Source organism: Tetrao urogallus (genome assembly GCF_951394365.1).
Source record: "Tetrao urogallus genome assembly, chromosome: 12".
In the NCBI taxonomy this organism is placed as follows: Eukaryota; Metazoa; Chordata; class Aves; order Galliformes; family Phasianidae; genus Tetrao; species Tetrao urogallus.
Window position 1 is genome coordinate 19,381,355 of NC_136825.1, and position 7,266 is coordinate 19,388,620.

Here is a 7,266-nt window from a genome sequence, read left to right on the forward strand (position 1 = left end):
TCGGTGTGGCTTCCATCATTTCTAGCCTCGCTATATTAACTACATCTCAAGAATAAGGATTGCGCTCTTATGGAAAAATTAGGTAGTGAATGTCAGTCTTACTGAGAAGACTAACGGTCATCACTTGATCTAAAAATAATAAAACACGGATCACACACATATACGTTTTCTTGTCTGGAAAAAAGCAAGAATTTTCAGAAGGAGCATGAAATCACAAGCAGCATGGATGTTCGGATTTTGTATATTCGAAGGCAAAAAAAGAATTCTCAAAGAAAATATCCATAGAAAATATGTAATCCTTTATCGCCTTTGGAGAAATAATGCTGATGTGTGGTATGAAACTGAAAAAAAAAAAAAAGAAAAAAAGAAAAAAGCAGGTAACTGTCAAAATGTTAGCTAAATACACTAAACACTAATACGCCTGTATATACGTATGTTTATATACAGGTATGTAATATACGTGTAGTGGAATACTGTTGAGAAGGTTCATCCTCTACTGTCACACCACCAGCGTCGGCCTCTGATCTTGTGGACGAATATAATCACATAGGAGACGTTACTGTTGAAGCAGACCTCATACATACACATGGAATCAGCTGTACAATTTTCACTTCAAAGGCATAATTTGCTTAGGCAATCGACACCATCAATAAGAACATCTATTGTATAATGCATCAAGATCTACCTGACTTCCTAATAATTGAGGTGCTGAGACTGTAACTTGTCAATCAATGTATATTGATTTTCTATTGCTTTTGCCACAGTGTACTTGGTGTGTTGATTTTATGGCCACCAGACACTCACTCAGCCTCTCTCTCACTCCCCCTGCACAGAAAGCCAGAGAGAGAGGGGAAAGGCCATGGGAATATTACCTCAGAAGTCAAACAAATTTAACTTAGGGAAAATAAATTTCATTTATTCATCCCATGCCCTGCTCAGCAGGTCTTCCTCACCCCTCCGTTTCTGACTCCTTCATCTGTCGCAGAGTAGCTCCTCTCCACTCTCCCTTCCTCCTCACACCTCTCCCTGATCCAGCATACGCTCTTCAGGAGCTGCAGGGTGAGCGTTGCTGGGGGCACATAGCACCTTCTCCATGACCTTCTTCCAAGGTGTTCCCACTCTTTTCTGGGCTCTTTCTTCTGAGCTCCACTCCCTCTGAGCTGCCTGCCCATTGGCTAATGGGTCCTGTGGGGCAGTAGGAGGGAGTAGCAGTGGGCTGGAACTAGTTGTGTCTAGCACCCCAGTTTCACACCACACATCAGCATTATGGCAGGCCTTTCCACAACTGGACACCTGCACTCAGTGCAATACTCTTGTGATCAGAAAGGTCAAAAGAATGTTTCAGAAAGGTGAGTTGGGATTGTGTAAACATACAACGCGTGTATTGATTAAAATTACATTTATGTTTATTAGGAATACAATGTGAGTTCAATTGTTCAGGAAGTGTAGACTCTATAATATTTGATTCTTACAAAATCAGAATCATTGTAAGCAGTCTGAATTTTCAAAGCACTCATTGAACTGTACGTAAGCTTTATTTGAGAAGCCCCTTATGCAAAAAGCCTCCTTTTCTAGTGGATGAGCACACACACTTTCTCTCAAAACAGTTTAATCCTGGGGTGAGGCCAGGGGCCTCCTCCTGTTACCTGTCCCCTGTCAAGGAAGAAGCACTGCTGCACTTGCGTTTTCCAGAAGAGTTGATGGGCCTTGGCAGTGGGACCACTGGGATGCCAGCAAGGAAGTCAGGCTGGCCCTAAGTAAAAGTGAGAAACTTCATCTGGATGTAAATATTGCCTTCATAACCTGGGGTTCCCTTGTTGCATCTGCTTGCAGAGGGACTGGGCTTTTTCTTGGTGATGGCCTGACAAATGAACGAGGAAGATTCAGTCTGGATCAGATAGAATTGGAGCTGAAGGTCTCAGCAGCAGCATGAGAGGCCTACACAGTGCCATCCTATGGACTCCGAAGGCTCAGGGTGCATTGCAGTCATACAGGAATTCACCTTTTTCAACGTCTTTGAACTATTTCTGAAAACTTTCTGAATTCTGCCTCTCCTCCATTCTTTACATAGCTACAATGTATTAGCCAGCTATAATTATCTCAAATTTCTTTTTGTACTGTTAGTAATTGCTACAGTTTTCCCGAGCACTTGGTGTATAAAGCCTAACTAGATAATCCGCACTGTAAGGGGCTATGAGTCCTTTCCATTTTGATTGGAGAAGGTAAAGCCATGGAGATATTTTATTTAATTTATGATTATCAATTTATGATCAGATATGATACAAACTATGGAACTCTTACAAAGCTTTGCTTTCTGTGCTTTGACTGCTTCTGCATTTGCCAAAACTCTCTGTCCTTATTCCTCTAGTTGTTCAACTGTAAAATATCAAAAGGATATGATACCGTAGGAGTAGAAATTATCCCACAAACTAAAACAAGTGCACAAACTTGAAGTGCAATTTCTTGCTCAAACCAGAAAGGCCAATAGCTTGGTAAAGAGCTTGACACTGTCACCATGTCAACACTTATAGAGAATGCAAGTAACAAAAGTTTGGGCCCAAAATAGAACAGAACAGAACCTTGCGCTCTATATAATGCATGCCTCTGGGGCCAGGACCACATCCATCAGCCCAGGAAACAGAGCTGCTCTCCTCACCAGTAATAGCAGCCGGAGGAGTCACAGAATCACAGAATCACAGAATGGCCAGGGTTGGAAGGGACCTCAAGCTTCATGAATCTCCAAACCCCCTGCCACATGCAGGGCCACTAACCACCACATTTAATACCAGAGCAGGCTGCGCACGGCCCCATCCAACCTGGCCTTGAACACCTCCAGGGACGGGGCGTGCACAGCCTCTCTGCAAGAAAGTGGCTTCTTATTCCACATTTATGCACACTTAGTAGATAAGATGAAATACTTCAGAAGTACCAAAATTGTAACTTTTGCATTATAGGCTATTCTGTTTTGCCAAGAGGCCCTCAGCAAAAGAACAACTTAAGGGGCCTCTGACAGGAGGTCAAAATGCCCCTCCTTTATATTAGGAGGAATGCAAGTGATGCTCCCCTACATTTTTCCTCCCAACTTACCTCTATCCCACGACAGCAGGTGTCCAGGAATTGTGGCCTAGTGCAGAATGAGCAAATGTGAGAATTAGCAATATACGCTTAGCTAGCAACCGTTCATCTTTAGCCAGTATCTGTATGTTTAGTGGAATGTTGGGAAATTGGTGAGCCTGCAGTACTCAGCCAATGGGGAACCAGGGCAGGGAGAGAGAAGCGTTGGCTGATAGGGCATAAGAGACACGAAGGCTGTTCTGATTGTTCTGATGGCTGTAACCCCTTTCCCACAATGTAATCTGCCAGTTAGTGGTGGTTTTTAGAGGTAGTAGCACAGATACGATCAGTAAGGAACTTCATTTTCACATTGGCAGACTTTATAGGAGCTCCTATCTCCTCAGTTCACTTGACAACTGGTGTCTTTAAAGAACTGGAAACGGCACTTATGTACTATCCTGTTGCTGGGACTTCAGAAGCTTGCTTCCAGTGACAAACCTAACTGCAGCTTTTCCACATTTGATAATGTACTGGGCATCTTTGCCAAGCCTTGTAGGGGTATGAAAGAACAACAAAGGAATTCCATGAATTGTTATGGGCTGTGGATATATCCGCTTCTGCTTACTAATTGAAATATTAAAAATAAAAAAATAAAAAAATGCGATGCTTTGTGGAAAGCAGCATCTTCTCTTGCAATCTTATCTGTCTTAGGAAAAAACACCCTTGTTTCTCAGCTTTGGTGCTGTCTCGTTCTTGATATGCTTTGTGAATTCACATGACAGTTTTCTAAGGACAGCTCTCTCCCACGATCACTGCAGCGACCATCTCCCGCATGCAACACAGGAATCTTCCTGAATTTCATTTCTGTCTGTGCAGATTTCCAGAAGAGTGCAATGGAACCAGCAACAGGTTTTGCAAGAATGGGACTTCTTTATTTCGTTGATCCATAGTCCAATAGTATTATTGTGTAAATAAATACGAAGCTTGCATTTTGCCAAGGTTTGAACTTTGAATGGACTTTGGCCTGTTTCAAGAAAGAATGTTCCTGAGCCTTCTCAGCATCACCAATCATCCGGCTTGCCTGGGTGGCATTAGCTGAAGAGTCATCGTCTTGGGCTGAAGATAACGTGTCCTCAGTATATAGGAGTAACAAAGCTTCTTTGTAATGTATGACTAAAACATAAAATGAGAAAGCGTAACACTAGTGGGAATGTGGACCTTGCTTTTGTGAAACGAATGCATCAGTGTCTGATTGCAGGGAAGCGTTTGCAATTTTGGAGTTCTCCAGGTGTATGCCAGAGGTTTTTGATGAAATATTGCTCTTTTGTCTCTGGGGTTGTAACCTTGGTTTTCCCTGTTTGTGTTAAAGGCAGATTTACAATTCTCATTCAGTTAATATTGTTCGATCCTTCATTTCAGTTGTATTTAATTTCTTGCCAGAGTAACCTGGCATGTACAAGAATATATTTATTCCTTCTTGTTTTCTCAGGCCATATTCAATCAATCCCAAAAAGTAAGCCATTCATTTATTTGTTTGTTTGTTTGTGTATTTGTTAGGTTGTTTGTTTTTTTTATTGGCATTAGCTGCTTCTGTTGTTACAAAATCATCTACGGGCAGGAAGAGGCACCCGTATCCACGAAAGGTAGACTTCGTTCTCCTGCTCCTCTAGCTGTAATTTAACCAAAGGAACTGCTAGGGTAGACTTCCCAAATTCCCATCCTTCGTCTATGCAACCAGAAATTGCTCCCTCTTTCTCAGTAATTTAAGATTACTTTCATTCCAATGGGGCGGAGCCCTCTCTGGGCTCTTCCAGCCCAGAGACTGCGGAGAAAATAACCCCCTCCGGAGGAACGGCAGCAGGCTGAATTCGGACGTTCTCGGCTTCAGAACGGCACGACTTCGCTCTCACGGCTCGGAAGTGGCACTCGCGGTGAAGCGCTCCGGAGCGATTGCCGTTGCTGCCCGAGAAGTCGCGCTTATCGCCGAATGCCGCTTTCAGCCTCCAGCCGCGGTGTCGTGTTCCTCCGTCGCCGAGAAAGGGCGACTGTCCCCGGCAGCTTTTCTCCGAGTTGCGGGCTCCTCTCCGCACATCGGGAAGTCTCCCAAGGACTTGACGTTTTCTCTCAGATGTATAGCAGTTTCTCCCAATGATGTGATATATTCCCCCGGAATTACCTGCTTAGTTATAAAAATACGGCCTTTCTTCCCCAAATACCAGCTTATTCACTTCTATTTTCAGCCTATTTAGTTTCGAAGCCTAGTCTCAAATTTCTTTATCAGAAATGAAAGCAAGGGTGTGTATTTTGCACTGCTCACTGGACTCTGTTTAGCCAGCATATCAAAACACATGAAAGCATTTTCCATAAGTTCAACTTGCCATAATTCAAGTTTCATTCCTTTTTTTTTCGTTTTGGTTTGGTTTGAAACAGCACAGATCAGGTGATTTCTCATCTTGAAGATGCATGTTCAGCTCATTTAAATGAGCAGTCAAATCCCACCAAAAAACTAGCTATGAAAGCCATTTCTCATCTTCACCTTTAAAACCAACGCTTCTTTTGGATTCCATAAATGACTTGATTTCATTTCGCAAATCATCACATCCTCTTAGCATTTTATCCCAACTCAGCCACCTTCCTTCGGAAAAGTAAATGATGCCCCCATAATCAGCATCAGTACTTCTCATGAATTCCTGTAATTAGCAACTATTCAGTCCATTGGACATAATGATGTTCAGTGCGGCTCCTCCGAGAGGGGGTGATTTTCTCCGCAGTCCAGAAAGGATCTCTCCCGACTTGTTCGAATGTGCTCCCTGGGAGCACAGCAGCTGTCGCTCCTCGAATCTCCAGCTGCCTCTTTCAGAGAGGCTTTTCTCTTCTACCCTTGTGGTCACAGAACACAGAAGTGGAGCCACAGAGACCACACTTTGTGGCTCGAAATGAAGGCACGGACACAACATTCAGAGCCAGGCGTAGTGCCTTCGGCATATATGTACACTCGGCGACGTCCAAACCGCTCCTTTCCGATGTGCGGAGAGGAGCCCGCAACTCGGAGAAAAGCTGCCGGGGACAGTCGCCCTTTCTCGGCGACGGAGGAACACGACACCGCGGCTGGAGGCTGAAAGCGGCATTCGGCGATAAGCGCGACTTCTCGGGCAGCAACGGCAATCGCTCCGGAGCGCTTCACCGCGAGTGCCACTTCCGAGCCGTGAGAGCGAAGTCGTGCCGTTCTGAAGCCGAGAACGTCCGAATTCAGCCTGCTGCCGTTCCTCCGGAGGGGGTTATTTTCTCCGCAGTCTCTGGGCTGGAAGAGCCCAGAGAGGGCTCCGCCCCATTGGAATGAAAGTAATCTTAAATTACTGAGAAAGAGGGAGCAATTTCTGGTTGCATAGACGAAGGATGGGAATTTGGGAAGTCTACCCTAGCAGTTCCTTTGGTTAAATTACAGCTAGAGGAGCAGGAGAACGAAGTCTACCTTTCGTGGATACGGGTGCCTCTTCCTGCCCGTAGATGATTTTGTAACAACAGAAGCAGCTAATGCCAATAAAAAAAACAAACAACCTAACAAATACACAAACAAACAAACAAATAAATGAATGGCTTACTTTTTGGGATTGATTGAATATGGCCTGAGAAAACAAGAAGGAATAAATATATTCTTGTACATGCCAGGTTACTCTGGCAAGAAATTAAATACAACTGAAAGGAAGGATCGAACAATATTAACTGAATGAGAATTGTAAATCTGCCTTTAACACAAACAGGGAAAACCAAGGTTACAACCCCAGAGACAAAAGAGCAATATTTCATCAAAAACCTCTGGCATACACCTGGAGAACTCCAAAATTGCAAACGCTTCCCTGCAATCAGACACTGATGCATTCGTTTCACAAAAGCAAGGTCCACATTCCCACTAGTGTTACGCTTTCTCATTTTATGTTTTAGTCATACATTACAAAGAAGCTTTGTTACTCCTATATACTGAGGACACGTTCTCTTCAGCCCAAGACAATGACTCTTCAGCTAATGCCACCCAGGCAAGCCGGATGATTGGTGATGCTGAGAAGGCTCAGGAACATTCTTTCTTGAAACAGGCCAAAGTCCATTCAAAGTTCAAACCTTGGCAAAATGCAAGCTTCGTATTTATTTACACAATAATACTATTGGACTATGGATCAACGAAATAAAGAAGTCCCATTCTTGCAAAACCTGTTG